Source organism: Taudactylus pleione, unplaced genomic scaffold (genome assembly GCF_031769625.1).
Source record: "Taudactylus pleione unplaced genomic scaffold, aTauple2 ptg000923l, whole genome shotgun sequence".
Classification (NCBI taxonomy): Eukaryota; Metazoa; Chordata; class Amphibia; order Anura; family Myobatrachidae; genus Taudactylus; species Taudactylus pleione.
In genome coordinates this window covers 336,977-356,927 of record NW_028285324.1, presented here as the reverse complement: position 1 = coordinate 356,927, position 19,951 = coordinate 336,977, and positions in this window count along the sequence as shown.

The following is a 19,951-nucleotide window of genomic DNA, read 5'->3' as shown; positions in this document are numbered from 1 at the left end:
GAAATGCCTTGAAAACCATCTTAAATATTTTCTACTTAAAGGGACTATAACCTTCCATATGTCGTTTGCTTCATTTTGTCCAGCACAGAAGAGTATATACTGTATGTTAGAAAACATTTTATATTATTTCTGTTTCACCTGATCTCTTTTATTTTTTGTGTCCTTTCTAGTCTTGACCACTTCCCCAATGACATCATGTACCACCGCCATATCCTGCACATTGCCATTAGGTCATAACCTTAAACTATTATGTAGTGCGAAGATTATCAAATCTCAATTCTATTAACAGGATAGTAGACCTCACAGCCTCTTAACCTTCTAAGAGACTCCATTATGAAAAAAAGAAAAGACCACATCAAGTAAAGTCAATTTGAAAATATATTTATTATGAATTTTTAGCACAAGGAAAATAACACTTTATTTTTACTCTGCATTGTAAATAAATTAGTGCCCAAGATTAGCCGAAGGCTCTTACAAGGTTGTCCTATAAGAGGACCAAGATGGTGGAAGCCTCGTGACTCACAAAGAATCATCCTTCAGCACTCAGGAGAGGAAAAACCCCCTGTGGAGGAAACCTCTGGGGACCCATGGCTTGAAGGATTGCCCGTCCCTCTGGGCACTAGGAGGCTATGCAGAGTTATATTTACAAACTTATTTAAAATACTGTATGAACATTTGACACTAAAATACAGTATACAGTTTACCACATTAATAAATAACATTGGCTGACGTCATTAATATAGTTCCTGTCCACATCTCCTGACATTACCCAATTTACATTCCTCACAAAGCTGCGCAATTTTCTGAAGAGGATGGTCATCCCCTTTTGAGAAGCACCGAGTTTATCCGAATGGCTACTACATTGCGATAGATGTGCTGTGCTGTTAGAACCTCCAATTATAGAAATAAACAAGCTCAAGGTCATATTTTAGGGAAGTCAAGCTCCAAGTCTGCAGGCACATCCAAGTGAAACGCCCTTGTCTTTGATGAGATACTTACCTCAAGAGGATATTTTTCCCTCAGTGAGCTGGGTGCAAGAGATATATTTGGAGTATGTTAATGCCAGCAATGATAATGCTATGTCAGTGTCCTGGGCGGTTAAGAGTGAGCAACAGCAAAGAGTTACCATTATGACATCACAGCATGACCTCACTCGAGTTCTACATTCCTTAAAGGAGAAGTGCACAAAATAATCTCTACTGATGTGTGATATTTTTATATTCTCCATCACCTCTGCTTCCCATGATACACCTGCCATTTATTATTATTATTATTATTACACATCTTTCCCTTTGCCTTCTCCTTATTCGCCAAAGTTCTCTTTTACTGCATCCACTCATTTAATCAATCAGTTCCTATCAGCTCTTTCTCATTTCATTAACCTGCTGCTTCTGTCCAATTTTTATTTTTCAAGACTGCTACTTGGGTAGAAAACAAGCAAGGGATTAAATGAAAATAAAAAACACAATTAATATGAAAATACTGCTAGGATGTTTATAAATTGAAATGACATTAATAGCTAGGCCAAGGCTAGTTATTTCTGCACCTCTATAGGTGTGTGCAAAGCCGAGCGTGGTTTTCCTGCAGGATGACCAGCATTACATCAGCGTGCAATATTCTGATGGAAACGTGCTTCTTTTTGAATCTCCCCAATAGTCTCTGTTCCCAGTATAGAATAGAATTGGCAATGATGAATATACAGTGGAGGACCGATTTTGCCCATTATACAGTAGACTTTTAGGATTGATAAATATTCAATTTAGCCTAATGTAACTTTTGATCAGTATGCAATATATCCCTGTTATGCTTGGCCACTATACAGAATAGGCCCACTGTGCTAAATATACGTACACTCTGGGGGTCATTTAGAGTTGGCTGTGCTGGCAAAGTGACTGTGTAAGGGGGCACACTGCTCGCTGATGTATGCTGCGCTATATTCTGCTGATTAAAGGGGCTGTGTCCAGACTCACAAGTAGCTTTGTGTGCAAAAAAAACAAAGTTTAAAAGTAAAAAAAAAAATTTAAGAGATTTAAAAGTTTAAAAAGTAAAAAAAAACACTTTTTTTTTGTGCTGTACCCCACTGTGTATACAAGCACCTTGACTCCTTGGGCTGTACCCCACTGTGTATACAAGTACTGTGATTCCTTTGGCCATAGCCCACTGTGTTTACATGCACCGTGACTCATTGGGCCTTAGCCCTCTGTGTGTCCGTAACACACAAGTACTGTGACTCAGTAGTCAGTGGCAATGTTTCATAGATGTGCTTTAAACTGTGGTATCTGTGCCGCAACTCTGTCGCTTAGTAACCTGCCAGCTCACTGCAGCCTTTGGCCAATCATGGTGAAAATAATATTGTGAGCTGTGAGGTGGTCTAAATTGACTGTAAATTACTGGAAATGAATGTTATTGAGGTTAATAATAGTCTAGGAACAAAAAAATGCCCAAATTATGTGATTTTAGCTTTCTTTGTCAATTTTTGTAAAAAAATCCAAATCTAAATTCAAATCCAAAACCAGTCATGGCGCTTTGGCAAATCCAAATCCAAGGCCGGACGACGAATCAGAGCCAAATCCAAATCCAGCAAAAATGGTCTGGCGCACATATCTAGTTTATATGTGTTTTTTCTGTGGCACTACAGGTCCCAGCAGGTCCTGGGTGATTTCTTCAAGCTTCAACATGCTTTTTCAGCCATGGGTATGCAGGCACTTGTAGTGCTAAAAGTGCCTGCATACGCAAGCCGTTTTATTTATTTGGCTGGCTGCATTTGTGTGAAAGAGGTGTGTGTGTCTGTGTACGCTTTTGTCAGGGTGTGTGTGTCTGGGGAGGTTATGATGTGCTGAGAGACGATGCAGGGGGAGATGGTGTGGCTAAGAGATGCAGGGGGCAGGAAATACACAGGGGGAATGAGTGTGGTTGAACCGCTGTTGTAAGTTGATGACCTTGTTAATATTCCCACACAAACAGGCATCTTCTGGACGATGTGCCCTACATGAATAATGAATGCCGACTGCAGACGCTGTCTTCCCATGGAGGATATATTTCTTCAGAGGTTCCACATTGTGAGAAACCACCGCATCGGTAAGGTGTATATGGAATAGAAAGTAATGTTCCCAGAGTGACGAGAAATGGGTGGAGTGTCATGTTGGCACGCCCCATTTTTAGTGGCCATGCCCCTTTGGTATGTGACCACGCCCATTTTTTCCTGCGCGCCAGAGGCGCGCATAAATACCTTTCTCTGTGGGTCTATGGGGGGGTCGGGGGGGGGGCACGCAGTTTTTCTCAACTTGCCCTAGGCTCCAAAGACCCTAGTGATGCCTCTGGCTGATTTTTTTCCTAGGGAAGAGGCACACATCCCCTGCAGAATATGCTTGGACTAGGTGACAGGAGGACCCCATGCTTTGGGTTTTCTTCTTATGGTGTCAACAGCACAGGATCATGACATTGAGCAATTGCCTGGGTCTTGGCAGACACAATTAGGCATCTCGTCAGTTATTGTGAGCCAATTATGCCATTTTTCATCCATTCAGAATGGCTACCTGTTCTGCAAGTGCACCCCACTGCTTCCAAGTCTGCAGGATGATTGCATTAAATAATGCAATTGGACAGGGTATCCGACCTCTTTAAGAAATGCCTTGAAAACCATCTTAAATATTTTCTACTTAAAGGGACTATAACCTTCCATATGTCGTTTGCTTCATTTTGTCCAGCACAGAAGAGTATATACTGTATGTTAGAAAACATTTTATATTATTTCTGTTTCACCTGATCTCTTTTATTTTTTGTGTCCTTTCTAGTCTTGACCACTTCCCCAATGACATCATGTACCACCGCCATATCCTGCACATTGCCATTAGGTCATAACCTTAAACTATTATGTAGTGCGAAGATTATCAAATCTCAATTCTATTAACAGGATAGTAGACCTCACAGCCTCTTAACCTTCTAAGAGACTCCATTATGAAAAAAAGAAAAGACCACATCAAGTAAAGTCAATTTGAAAATATATTTATTATGAATTTTTAGCACAAGGAAAATAACACTTTATTTTTACTCTGCATTGTAAATAAATTAGTGCCCAAGATTAGCCGAAGGCTCTTACAAGGTTGTCCTATAAGAGGACCAAGATGGTGGAAGCCTCGTGACTCACAAAGAATCATCCTTCAGCACTCAGGAGAGGAAAAACCCCCTGTGGAGGAAACCTCTGGGGACCCATGGCTTGAAGGATTGCCCGTCCCTCTGGGCACTAGGAGGCTATGCAGAGTTATATTTACAAACTTATTTAAAATACTGTATGAACATTTGACACTAAAATACAGTATACAGTTTACCACATTAATAAATAACATTGGCTGACGTCATTAATATAGTTCCTGTCCACATCTCCTGACATTACCCAATTTACATTCCTCACAAAGCTGCGCAATTTTCTGAAGAGGATGGTCATCCCCTTTTGAGAAGCACCGAGTTTATCCGAATGGCTACTACATTGCGATAGATGTGCTGTGCTGTTAGAACCTCCAATTATAGAAATAAACAAGCTCAAGGTCATATTTTAGGGAAGTCAAGCTCCAAGTCTGCAGGCACATCCAAGTGAAACGCCCTTGTCTTTGATGAGATACTTACCTCAAGAGGATATTTTTCCCTCAGTGAGCTGGGTGCAAGAGATATATTTGGAGTATGTTAATGCCAGCAATGATAATGCTATGTCAGTGTCCTGGGCGGTTAAGAGTGAGCAACAGCAAAGAGTTACCATTATGACATCACAGCATGACCTCACTCGAGTTCTACATTCCTTAAAGGAGAAGTGCACAAAATAATCTCTACTGATGTGTGATATTTTTATATTCTCCATCACCTCTGCTTCCCATGATACACCTGCCATTTATTATTATTATTATTATTACACATCTTTCCCTTTGCCTTCTCCTTATTCGCCAAAGTTCTCTTTTACTGCATCCACTCATTTAATCAATCAGTTCCTATCAGCTCTTTCTCATTTCATTAACCTGCTGCTTCTGTCCAATTTTTATTTTTCAAGACTGCTACTTGGGTAGAAAACAAGCAAGGGATTAAATGAAAATAAAAAACACAATTAATATGAAAATACTGCTAGGATGTTTATAAATTGAAATGACATTAATAGCTAGGCCAAGGCTAGTTATTTCTGCACCTCTATAGGTGTGTGCAAAGCCGAGCGTGGTTTTCCTGCAGGATGACCAGCATTACATCAGCGTGCAATATTCTGATGGAAACGTGCTTCTTTTTGAATCTCCCCAATAGTCTCTGTTCCCAGTATAGAATAGAATTGGCAATGATGAATATACAGTGGAGGACCGATTTTGCCCATTATACAGTAGACTTTTAGGATTGATAAATATTCAATTTAGCCTAATGTAACTTTTGATCAGTATGCAATATATCCCTGTTATGCTTGGCCACTATACAGAATAGGCCCACTGTGCTAAATATACGTACACTCTGGGGGTCATTTAGAGTTGGCTGTGCTGGCAAAGTGACTGTGTAAGGGGGCACACTGCTCGCTGATGTATGCTGCGCTATATTCTGCTGATTAAAGGGGCTGTGTCCAGACTCACAAGTAGCTTTGTGTGCAAAAAAAACAAAGTTTAAAAGTAAAAAAAAAAATTTAAGAGATTTAAAAGTTTAAAAAGTAAAAAAAAACACTTTTTTTTTGTGCTGTACCCCACTGTGTATACAAGCACCTTGACTCCTTGGGCTGTACCCCACTGTGTATACAAGTACTGTGATTCCTTTGGCCATAGCCCACTGTGTTTACATGCACCGTGACTCATTGGGCCTTAGCCCTCTGTGTGTCCGTAACACACAAGTACTGTGACTCAGTAGTCAGTGGCAATGTTTCATAGATGTGCTTTAAACTGTGGTATCTGTGCCGCAACTCTGTCGCTTAGTAACCTGCCAGCTCACTGCAGCCTTTGGCCAATCATGGTGAAAATAATATTGTGAGCTGTGAGGTGGTCTAAATTGACTGTAAATTACTGGAAATGAATGTTATTGAGGTTAATAATAGTCTAGGAACAAAAAAATGCCCAAATTATGTGATTTTAGCTTTCTTTGTCAATTTTTGTAAAAAAATCCAAATCTAAATTCAAATCCAAAACCAGTCATGGCGCTTTGGCAAATCCAAATCCAAGGCCGGACGACGAATCAGAGCCAAATCCAAATCCAGCAAAAATGGTCTGGCGCACATATCTAGTTTATATGTGTTTTTTCTGTGGCACTACAGGTCCCAGCAGGTCCTGGGTGATTTCTTCAAGCTTCAACATGCTTTTTCAGCCATGGGTATGCAGGCACTTGTAGTGCTAAAAGTGCCTGCATACGCAAGCCGTTTTATTTATTTGGCTGGCTGCATTTGTGTGAAAGAGGTGTGTGTGTCTGTGTACGCTTTTGTCAGGGTGTGTGTGTCTGGGGAGGTTATGATGTGCTGAGAGACGATGCAGGGGGAGATGGTGTGGCTAAGAGATGCAGGGGGCAGGAAATACACAGGGGGAATGAGTGTGGTTGAACCGCTGTTGTAAGTTGATGACCTTGTTAATATTCCCACACAAACAGGCATCTTCTGGACGATGTGCCCTACATGAATAATGAATGCCGACTGCAGACGCTGTCTTCCCATGGAGGATATATTTCTTCAGAGGTTCCACATTGTGAGAAACCACCGCATCGGTAAGGTGTATATGGAATAGAAAGTAATGTTCCCAGAGTGACGAGAAATGGGTGGAGTGTCATGTTGGCACGCCCCATTTTTAGTGGCCATGCCCCTTTGGTATGTGACCACGCCCATTTTTTCCTGCGCGCCAGAGGCGCGCATAAATACCTTTCTCTGTGGGTCTATGGGGGGGTCGGGGGGGGGCACGCAGTTTTTCTCAACTTGCCCTAGGCTCCAAAGACCCTAGTGATGCCTCTGGCTGATTTTTTTCCTAGGGAAGAGGCACACATCCCCTGCAGAATATGCTTGGACTAGGTGACAGGAGGACCCCATGCTTTGGGTTTTCTTCTTATGGTGTCAACAGCACAGGATCATGACATTGAGCAATTGCCTGGGTCTTGGCAGACACAATTAGGCATCTCGTCAGTTATTGTGAGCCAATTATGCCATTTTTCATCCATTCAGAATGGCTACCTGTTCTGCAAGTGCACCCCACTGCTTCCAAGTCTGCAGGATGATTGCATTAAATAATGCAATTGGACAGGGTATCCGACCTCTTTAAGAAATGCCTTGAAAACCATCTTAAATATTTTCTACTTAAAGGGACTATAACCTTCCATATGTTGTTTGCTTCATTTTGTCCAGCACAGAAGAGTATATACTGTATGTTAGAAAACATTTTATATTATTTCTGTTTCACCTGATCTCTTTTATTTTTTGTGTCCTTTCTAGTCTTGACCACTTCCCCAATGACATCATGTACCACCGCCATATCCTGCACATTGCCATTAGGTCATAACCTTAAACTATTATGTAGTGCGAAGATTATCAAATCTCAATTCTATTAACAGGATAGTAGACCTCACAGCCTCTTAACCTTCTAAGAGACTCCATTATGAAAAAAAGAAAAGACCACATCAAGTAAAGTCAATTTGAAAATATATTTATTATGAATTTTTAGCACAAGGAAAATAACACTTTATTTTTACTCTGCATTGTAAATAAATTAGTGCCCAAGATTAGCCGAAGGCTCTTACAAGGTTGTCCTATAAGAGGACCAAGATGGTGGAAGCCTCGTGACTCACAAAGAATCATCCTTCAGCACTCAGGAGAGGAAAAACCCCCTGTGGAGGAAACCTCTGGGGACCCATGGCTTGAAGGATTGCCCGTCCCTCTGGGCACTAGGAGGCTATGCAGAGTTATATTTACAAACTTATTTAAAATACTGTATGAACATTTGACACTAAAATACAGTATACAGTTTACCACATTAATAAATAACATTGGCTGACGTCATTAATATAGTTCCTGTCCACATCTCCTGACATTACCCAATTTACATTCCTCACAAAGCTGCGCAATTTTCTGAAGAGGATGGTCATCCCCTTTTGAGAAGCACCGAGTTTATCCGAATGGCTACTACATTGCGATAGATGTGCTGTGCTGTTAGAACCTCCAATTATAGAAATAAACAAGCTCAAGGTCATATTTTAGGGAAGTCAAGCTCCAAGTCTGCAGGCACATCCAAGTGAAACGCCCTTGTCTTTGATGAGATACTTACCTCAAGAGGATATTTTTCCCTCAGTGAGCTGGGTGCAAGAGATATATTTGGAGTATGTTAATGCCAGCAATGATAATGCTATGTCAGTGTCCTGGGCGGTTAAGAGTGAGCAACAGCAAAGAGTTACCATTATGACATCACAGCATGACCTCACTCGAGTTCTACATTCCTTAAAGGAGAAGTGCACAAAATAATCTCTACTGATGTGTGATATTTTTATATTCTCCATCACCTCTGCTTCCCATGATACACCTGCCATTTATTATTATTATTATTATTACACATCTTTCCCTTTGCCTTCTCCTTATTCGCCAAAGTTCTCTTTTACTGCATCCACTCATTTAATCAATCAGTTCCTATCAGCTCTTTCTCATTTCATTAACCTGCTGCTTCTGTCCAATTTTTATTTTTCAAGACTGCTACTTGGGTAGAAAACAAGCAAGGGATTAAATGAAAATAAAAAACACAATTAATATGAAAATACTGCTAGGATGTTTATAAATTGAAATGACATTAATAGCTAGGCCAAGGCTAGTTATTTCTGCACCTCTATAGGTGTGTGCAAAGCCGAGCGTGGTTTTCCTGCAGGATGACCAGCATTACATCAGCGTGCAATATTCTGATGGAAACGTGCTTCTTTTTGAATCTCCCCAATAGTCTCTGTTCCCAGTATAGAATAGAATTGGCAATGATGAATATACAGTGGAGGACCGATTTTGCCCATTATACAGTAGACTTTTAGGATTGATAAATATTCAATTTAGCCTAATGTAACTTTTGATCAGTATGCAATATATCCCTGTTATGCTTGGCCACTATACAGAATAGGCCCACTGTGCTAAATATACGTACACTCTGGGGGTCATTTAGAGTTGGCTGTGCTGGCAAAGTGACTGTGTAAGGGGGCACACTGCTCGCTGATGTATGCTGCGCTATATTCTGCTGATTAAAGGGGCTGTGTCCAGACTCACAAGTAGCTTTGTGTGCAAAAAAAACAAAGTTTAAAAGTAAAAAAAAAAATTTAAGAGATTTAAAAGTTTAAAAAGTAAAAAAACCCACTTTTTTTTTGTGCTGTACCCCACTGTGTATACAAGCACCTTGACTCCTTGGGCTGTACCCCACTGTGTATACAAGTACTGTGATTCCTTTGGCCATAGCCCACTGTGTTTACATGCACCGTGACTCATTGGGCCTTAGCCCTCTGTGTGTCCGTAACACACAAGTACTGTGACTCAGTAGTCAGTGGCAATGTTTCATAGATGTGCTTTAAACTGTGGTATCTGTGCCGCAACTCTGTCGCTTAGTAACCTGCCAGCTCACTGCAGCCTTTGGCCAATCATGGTGAAAATAATATTGTGAGCTGTGAGGTGGTCTAAATTGACTGTAAATTACTGGAAATGAATGTTATTGAGGTTAATAATAGTCTAGGAACAAAAAAATGCCCAAATTATGTGATTTTAGCTTTCTTTGTCAATTTTTGTAAAAAAATCCAAATCTAAATTCAAATCCAAAACCAGTCATGGCGCTTTGGCAAATCCAAATCCAAGGCCGGACGACGAATCAGAGCCAAATCCAAATGAACCGCTGTTGTAAATTGATGACCTTATTAATATTCCCACACAAACAGGCATCTTCTGGACGATGTGCCCTACATGAATAATGAATGCCGACTGCAGACGCTGTCTTCCCATGGAGGATATATTTCTTCAGAGGTTCCACATTGTGAGAAACCACCGCATCGGTAAGGTGTATATGGAATAGAAAGTAATGTTCCCAGAGTGACGAGAAATGGGTGGAGTGTCATGTTGGCACGCCCCATTTTTAGTGGCCATGCCCCTTTGGTATGTGACCACGCCCATTTTTTCCTGCGCGCCAGAGGCGCGCATAAATACCTTTCTCTGTGGGTCTATGGGGGGGTCGGGGGGGGGGGCACGCAGTTTTTCTCAACTTGCCCTAGGCTCCAAAGACCCTAGTGATGCCTCTGGCTGATTTTTTTCCTAGGGAAGAGGCACACATCCCCTGCAGAATATGCTTGGACTAGGTGACAGGAGGACCCCATGCTTTGGGTTTTCTTCTTATGGTGTCAACAGCACAGGATCATGACATTGAGCAATTGCCTGGGTCTTGGCAGACACAATTAGGCATCTCGTCAGTTATTGTGAGCCAATTATGCCATTTTTCATCCATTCAGAATGGCTACCTGTTCTGCAAGTGCACCCCACTGCTTCCAAGTCTGCAGGATGATTGCATTAAATAATGCAATTGGACAGGGTATCCGACCTCTTTAAGAAATGCCTTGAAAACCATCTTAAATATTTTCTACTTAAAGGGACTATAACCTTCCATATGTCGTTTGCTTCATTTTGTCCAGCACAGAAGAGTATATACTGTATGTTAGAAAACATTTTATATTATTTCTGTTTCACCTGATCTCTTTTATTTTTTGTGTCCTTTCTAGTCTTGACCACTTCCCCAATGACATCATGTACCACCGCCATATCCTGCACATTGCCATTAGGTCATAACCTTAAACTATTATGTAGTGCGAAGATTATCAAATCTCAATTCTATTAACAGGATAGTAGACCTCACAGCCTCTTAACCTTCTAAGAGACTCCATTATGAAAAAAAGAAAAGACCACATCAAGTAAAGTCAATTTGAAAATATATTTATTATGAATTTTTAGCACAAGGAAAATAACACTTTATTTTTACTCTGCATTGTAAATAAATTAGTGCCCAAGATTAGCCGAAGGCTCTTACAAGGTTGTCCTATAAGAGGACCAAGATGGTGGAAGCCTCGTGACTCACAAAGAATCATCCTTCAGCACTCAGGAGAGGAAAAACCCCCTGTGGAGGAAACCTCTGGGGACCCATGGCTTGAAGGATTGCCCGTCCCTCTGGGCACTAGGAGGCTATGCAGAGTTATATTTACAAACTTATTTAAAATACTGTATGAACATTTGACACTAAAATACAGTATACAGTTTACCACATTAATAAATAACATTGGCTGACGTCATTAATATAGTTCCTGTCCACATCTCCTGACATTACCCAATTTACATTCCTCACAAAGCTGCGCAATTTTCTGAAGAGGATGGTCATCCCCTTTTGAGAAGCACCGAGTTTATCCGAATGGCTACTACATTGCGATAGATGTGCTGTGCTGTTAGAACCTCCAATTATAGAAATAAACAAGCTCAAGGTCATATTTTAGGGAAGTCAAGCTCCAAGTCTGCAGGCACATCCAAGTGAAACGCCCTTGTCTTTGATGAGATACTTACCTCAAGAGGATATTTTTCCCTCAGTGAGCTGGGTGCAAGAGATATATTTGGAGTATGTTAATGCCAGCAATGATAATGCTATGTCAGTGTCCTGGGCGGTTAAGAGTGAGCAACAGCAAAGAGTTACCATTATGACATCACAGCATGACCTCACTCGAGTTCTACATTCCTTAAAGGAGAAGTGCACAAAATAATCTCTACTGATGTGTGATATTTTTATATTCTCCATCACCTCTGCTTCCCATGATACACCTGCCATTTATTATTATTATTATTATTATTACACATCTTTCCCTTTGCCTTCTCCTTATTCGCCAAAGTTCTCTTTTACTGCATCCACTCATTTAATCAATCAGTTCCTATCAGCTCTTTCTCATTTCATTAACCTGCTGCTTCTGTCCAATTTTTATTTTTCAAGACTGCTACTTGGGTAGAAAACAAGCAAGGGATTAAATGAAAATAAAAAACACAATTCATATGAAAATACTGCTAGGATGTTTATAAATTGAAATGACATTAATAGCTAGGCCAAGGCTAGTTATTTCTGCACCTCTATAGGTGTGTGCAAAGCCGAGCGTGGTTTTCCTGCAGGATGACCAGCATTACATCAGCGTGCAATATTCTGATGGAAACGTGCTTCTTTTTGAATCTCCCCAATAGTCTCTGTTCCCAGTATAGAATAGAATTGGCAATGATGAATATACAGTGGAGGACCGATTTTGCCCATTATACAGTAGACTTTTAGGATTGATAAATATTCAATTTAGCCTAATGTAACTTTTGATCAGTATGCAATATATCCCTGTTATGCTTGGCCACTATACAGAATAGGCCCACTGTGCTAAATATACGTACACTCTGGGGGTCATTTAGAGTTGGCTGTGCTGGCAAAGTGACTGTGTAAGGGGGCACACTGCTCGCTGATGTATGCTGCGCTATATTCTGCTGATTAAAGGGGCTGTGTCCAGACTCACAAGTAGCTTTGTGTGCAAAAAAAACAAAGTTTAAAAGTAAAAAAAAAAATTTAAGAGATTTAAAAGTTTAAAAAGTAAAAAAAAACACTTTTTTTTTGTGCTGTACCCCACTGTGTATACAAGCACCTTGACTCCTTGGGCTGTACCCCACTGTGTATACAAGTACTGTGATTCCTTTGGCCATAGCCCACTGTGTTTACATGCACCGAGACTCATTGGGCCTTAGCCCTCTGTGTGTCCGTAACACACAAGTACTGTGACTCAGTAGTCAGTGGCAATGTTTCATAGATGTGCTTTAAACTGTGGTATCTGTGCCGCAACTCTGTCGCTTAGTAACCTGCCAGCTCACTGCAGCCTTTGGCCAATCATGGTGAAAATAATATTGTGAGCTGTGAGGTGGTCTAAATTGACTGTAAATTACTGGAAATGAATGTTATTGAGGTTAATAATAGTCTAGGAACAAAAAAATGCCCAAATTATGTGATTTTAGCTTTCTTTGTCAATTTTTGTAAAAAAATCCAAATCTAAATTCAAATCCAAAACCAGTCATGGCGCTTTGGCAAATCCAAATCCAAGGCCGGACGACGAATCAGAGCCAAATCCAAATGAACCGCTGTTGTAAATTGATGACCTTGTTAATATTCCCACACAAACAGGCATCTTCTGGACGATGTGCCCTACATGAATAATGAATGCCGACTGCAGACGCTGTCTTCCCATGGAGGATATATTTCTTCAGAGGTTCCACATTGTGAGAAACCACCGCATCGGTAAGGTGTATATGGAATAGAAAGTAATGTTCCCAGAGTGACGAGAAATGGGTGGAGTGTCATGTTGGCACGCCCCATTTTTAGTGGCCATGCCCCTTTGGTATGTGACCACGCCCATTTTTTCCTGCGCGCCAGAGGCGCGCATAAATACCTTTCTCTGTGGGTCTATGGGGGGGTCGGGGGGGGGGGCACGCAGTTTTTCTCAACTTGCCCTAGGCTCCAAAGACCCTAGTGATGCCTCTGGCTGATTTTTTTCCTAGGGAAGAGGCACACATCCCCTGCAGAATATGCTTGGACTAGGTGACAGGAGGACCCCATGCTTTGGGTTTTCTTCTTATGGTGTCAACAGCACAGGATCATGACATTGAGCAATTGCCTGGGTCTTGGCAGACACAATTAGGCATCTCGTCAGTTATTGTGAGCCAATTATGCCATTTTTCATCCATTCAGAATGGCTACCTGTTCTGCAAGTGCACCCCACTGCTTCCAAGTCTGCAGGATGATTGCATTAAATAATGCAATTGGACAGGGTATCCGACCTCTTTAAGAAATGCCTTGAAAACCATCTTAAATATTTTCTACTTAAAGGGACTATAACCTTCCATATGTCGTTTGCTTCATTTTGTCCAGCACAGAAGAGTATATACTGTATGTTAGAAAACATTTTATATTATTTCTGTTTCACCTGATCTCTTTTATTTTTTGTGTCCTTTCTAGTCTTGACCACTTCCCCAATGACATCATGTACCACCGCCATATCCTGCACATTGCCATTAGGTCATAACCTTAAACTATTATGTAGTGCGAAGATTATCAAATCTCAATTCTATTAACAGGATAGTAGACCTCACAGCCTCTTAACCTTCTAAGAGACTCCATTATGAAAAAAAGAAAAGACCACATCAAGTAAAGTCAATTTGAAAATATATTTATTATGAATTTTTAGCACAAGGAAAATAACACTTTATTTTTACTCTGCATTGTAAATAAATTAGTGCCCAAGATTAGCCGAAGGCTCTTACAAGGTTGTCCTATAAGAGGACCAAGATGGTGGAAGCCTCGTGACTCACAAAGAATCATCCTTCAGCACTCAGGAGAGGAAAAACCCCCTGTGGAGGAAACCTCTGGGGACCCATGGCTTGAAGGATTGCCCGTCCCTCTGGGCACTAGGAGGCTATGCAGAGTTATATTTACAAACTTATTTAAAATACTGTATGAACATTTGACACTAAAATACAGTATACAGTTTACCACATTAATAAATAACATTGGCTGACGTCATTAATATAGTTCCTGTCCACATCTCCTGACATTACCCAATTTACATTCCTCACAAAGCTGCGCAATTTTCTGAAGAGGATGGTCATCCCCTTTTGAGAAGCACCGAGTTTATCCGAATGGCTACTACATTGCGATAGATGTGCTGTGCTGTTAGAACCTCCAATTATAGAAATAAACAAGCTCAAGGTCATATTTTAGGGAAGTCAAGCTCCAAGTCTGCAGGCACATCCAAGTGAAACGCCCTTGTCTTTGATGAGATACTTACCTCAAGAGGATATTTTTCCCTCAGTGAGCTGGGTGCAAGAGATATATTTGGAGTATGTTAATGCCAGCAATGATAATGCTATGTCAGTGTCCTGGGCGGTTAAGAGTGAGCAACAGCAAAGAGTTACCATTATGACATCACAGCATGACCTCACTCGAGTTCTACATTCCTTAAAGGAGAAGTGCACAAAATAATCTCTACTGATGTGTGATATTTTTATATTCTCCATCACCTCTGCTTCCCATGATACACCTGCCATTTATTATTATTATTATTATTACACATCTTTCCCTTTGCCTTCTCCTTATTCGCCAAAGTTCTCTTTTACTGCATCCACTCATTTAATCAATCAGTTCCTATCAGCTCTTTCTCATTTCATTAACCTGCTGCTTCTGTCCAATTTTTATTTTTCAAGACTGCTACTTGGGTAGAAAACAAGCAAGGGATTAAATGAAAATAAAAAACACAATTAATATGAAAATACTGCTAGGATGTTTATAAATTGAAATGACATTAATAGCTAGGCCAAGGCTAGTTATTTCTGCACCTCTATAGGTGTGTGCAAAGCCGAGCGTGGTTTTCCTGCAGGATGACCAGCATTACATCAGCGTGCAATATTCTGATGGAAACGTGCTTCTTTTTGAATCTCCCCAATAGTCTCTGTTCCCAGTATAGAATAGAATTGGCAATGATGAATATACAGTGGAGGACCGATTTTGCCCATTATACAGTAGACTTTTAGGATTGATAAATATTCAATTTAGCCTAATGTAACTTTTGATCAGTATGCAATATATCCCTGTTATGCTTGGCCACTATACAGAATAGGCCCACTGTGCTAAATATACGTACACTCTGGGGGTCATTTAGAGTTGGCTGTGCTGGCAAAGTGACTGTGTAAGGGGGCACACTGCTCGCTGATGTATGCTGCGCTATATTCTGCTGATTAAAGGGGCTGTGTCCAGACTCACAAGTAGCTTTGTGTGCAAAAAAAACAAAGTTTAAAAGTAAAAAAAAAAATTTAAGAGATTTAAAAGTTTAAAAAGTAAAAAAAAACACTTTTTTTTTGTGCTGTACCCCACTGTGTATACAAGCACCTTGACTCCTTGGGCTGTACCCCACTGTGTATACAAGTACTGTGATTCCTTTGGCCATAGCCCACTGTGTTTACATGCACCGTGACTCATTGGGCCTTAGCCCTCTGTGTGTCCGTAACACACAAGTACTGTGACTCAGTAGTCAATGGCAATGTTTCATAGATGTGCTTTAAACTGTGGTATCTGTGCCGCAACTCTGTCGCTTAGTAACCTGCCAGCTCACTGCAGCCTTTGGCCAATCATGGTGAAAATAATATTGTGAGCTGTGAGGTGGTCTAAATTGACTGTAAATTACTGGAAATGAATGTTATTGAGGTTAATAATAGTCTAGGAACAAAAAAATGCCCAAATTATGTGATTTTAGCTTTCTTTGTCAATTTTTGTAAAAAAATCCAAATCTAAATTCAAATCCAAAACCAGTCATGGCGCTTTGGCAAATCCAAATCCAAGGCCGGACGACGAATCAGAGCCAAATCCAAATCCAGCAAAAATGGTCTGGCGCACATATCTAGTTTATATGTGTTTTTTCTGTGGCACTACAGGTCCCAGCAGGTCCTGGGTGATTTCTTCAAGCTTCAACATGCTTTTTCAGCCATGGGTATGCAGGCACTTGTAGTGCTAAAAGTGCCTGCATACGCAAGCCGTTTTATTTATTTGGCTGGCTGCATTTGTGTGAAAGAGGTGTGTGTGTCTGTGTACGCTTTTGTCAGGGTGTGTGTGTCTGGGGAGGTTATGATGTGCTGAGAGACGATGCAGGGGGAGATGGTGTGGCTAAGAGATGCAGGGGGCAGGAAATACACAGGGGGAATGAGTGTGGTTGAACCGCTGTTGTAAGTTGATGACCTTGTTAATATTCCCACACAAACAGGCATCTTCTGGACGATGTGCCCTACATGAATAATGAATGCCGACTGCAGACGCTGTCTTCCCATGGAGGATATATTTCTTCAGAGGTTCCACATTGTGAGAAACCACCGCATCGGTAAGGTGTATATGGAATAGAAAGTAATGTTCCCAGAGTGACGAGAAATGGGTGGATTGTCATGTTGGCACGCCCCATTTTTAGTGGCCATGCCCCTTTGGTATGTGACCACGCCCATTTTTTCCTGCGCGCCAGAGGCGCGCATAAATACCTTTCTCTGTGGGTCTATGGAGGGGTCGGGGGGGGGGCACGCAGTTTTTCTCAACTTGCCCTAGGCTCCAAAGACCCTAGTGATGCCTCTGGCTGATTTTTTTCCTAGGGAAGAGGCACACATCCCCTGCAGAATATGCTTGGACTAGGTGACAGGAGGACCCCATGCTTTGGGTTTTCTTCTTATGGTGTCAACAGCACAGGATCATGACATTGAGCAATTGCCTGGGTCTTGGCAGACACAATTAGGCATCTCGTCAGTTATTGTGAGCCAATTATGCCATTTTTCATCCATTCAGAATGGCTACCTGTTCTGCAAGTGCACCCCACTGCTTCCAAGTCTGCAGGATGATTGCATTAAATAATGCAATTGGACAGGGTATCCGACCTCTTTAAGAAATGCCTTGAAAACCATCTTAAATATTTTCTACTTAAAGGGACTATAACCTTCCATATGTCGTTTGCTTCATTTTGTCCAGCACAGAAGAGTATATACTGTATGTTAGAAAACATTTTATATTATTTCTGTTTCACCTGATCTCTTTTATTTTTTGTGTCCTTTCTAGTCTTGACCACTTCCCCAATGACATCATGTACCACCGCCATATCCTGCACATTGCCATTAGGTCATAACCTTAAACTATTATGTAGTGCGAAGATTATCAAATCTCAATTCTATTAACAGGATAGTAGACCTCACAGCCTCTTAACCTTCTAAGAGACTCCATTATGAAAAAAAGAAAAGACCACATCAAGTAAAGTCAATTTGAAAATATATTTATTATGAATTTTTAGCACAAGGAAAATAACACTTTATTTTTACTCTGCATTGTAAATAAATTAGTGCCCAAGATTAGCCGAAGGCTCTTACAAGGTTGTCCTATAAGAGGACCAAGATGGTGGAAGCCTCGTGACTCACAAAGAATCATCCTTCAGCACTCAGGAGAGGAAAAACCCCCTGTGGAGGAAACCTCTGGGGACCCATGGCTTGAAGGATTGCCCGTCCCTCTGGGCACTAGGAGGCTATGCAGAGTTATATTTACAAACTTATTTAAAATACTGTATGAACATTTGACACTAAAATACAGTATACAGTTTACCACATTAATAAATAACATTGGCTGACGTCATTAATATAGTTCCTGTCCACATCTCCTGACATTACCCAATTTACATTCCTCACAAAGCTGCGCAATTTTCTGAAGAGGATGGTCATCCCCTTTTGAGAAGCACCGAGTTTATCCGAATGGCTACTACATTGCGATAGATGTGCTGTGCTGTTAGAACCTCCAATTATAGAAATAAACAAGCTCAAGGTCATATTTTAGGGAAGTCAAGCTCCAAGTCTGCAGGCACATCCAAGTGAAACGCCCTTGTCTTTGATGAGATACTTACCTCAAGAGGATATTTTTCCCTCAGTGAGCTGGGTGCAAGAGATATATTTGGAGTATGTTAATGCCAGCAATGATAATGCTATGTCAGTGTCCTGGGCGGTTAAGAGTGAGCAACAGCAAAGAGTTACCATTATGACATCACAGCATGACCTCACTCGAGTTCTACATTCCTTAAAGGAGAAGTGCACAAAATAATCTCTACTGATGTGTGATATTTTTATATTCTCCATCACCTCTGCTTCCCATGATACACCTGCCATTTATTATTATTATTATTATTACACATCTTTCCCTTTGCCTTCTCCTTATTCGCCAAAGTTCTCTTTTACTGCATCCACTCATTTAATCAATCAGTTCCTATCAGCTCTTTCTCATTTCATTAACCTGCTGCTTCTGTCCAATTTTTATTTTTCAAGACTGCTACTTGGGTAGAAAACAAGCAAGGGATTAAATGAAAATAAAAAACACAATTAATATGAAAATACTGCTAGGATGTTTATAAATTGAAATGACATTAATAGCTAGGCCAAGGCTTGTTATTTATGCACCTCTATAGGTGTGTGCAAAGCCAAGCGTGGTTTTCCTGCAGGATGACCAGCATTACATCAGCGTGCAATATTCTGATGGAAACGTGCTTCTTTTTGAATCTCCCCAATAGTCTCTGTTCCCAGTATAGAATAGAATTGGCAATGATGAATATACAGTGGAGGACCGATTTTGCCCATTATACAGTAGACTTTTAGGATTGATAAATATTCAATTTAGCCTAATGTAACTTTTGATCAGTATGCAATATATCCCTGTTATGCTTGGCCACTATACAGAATAGGCCCACTGTGCTAAATATACGTACACTCTGGGGGTCATTTAGAGTTGGCTGTGCTGGCAAAGTGACTGTGTAAGGGGGCACACTGCTCGCTGATGTATGCTGCGCTATATTCTGCTGATTAATGGGGCTGTGTCCAGACTCACAAGTAGCTTTGTGTGCAAAAAAAACAAAGTTAAAAAGTAAAAAAAAAAATTTAAGAGATTTAAAAGTTTAAAAAGTAAAAAAAAACACTTTTTTTTTGTGCTGTACCCCACTGTGTATACAAGCACCTTGACTCCTTGGGCTGTACCCCACTGTGTATACAAGTACTGTGATTCCTTTGGCCATAGCCCACTGTGTTTACATGCACCGTGACTCATTGGGCCTTAGCCCTCTGTGTGTCCGTAACACACAAGTACTGTGACTCAGTAGTCAGTGGCAATGTTTCATAGATGTGCTTTAAACTGTGGTATCTGTGCCGCAACTCTGTCGCTTAGTAACCTGCCAGCTCACTGCAGCCTTTGGCCAATCATGGTGAAAATAATATTGTGAGCTGTGAGGTGGTCTAAATTGACTGTAAATTACTGGAAATGAATGTTATTGAGGTTAATAATAGTCTAGGAACAAAAAAATGCCCAAATTATGTGATTTTAGCTTTCTTTGTCAATTTTTGTAAAAAAATCCAAATCTAAATTCA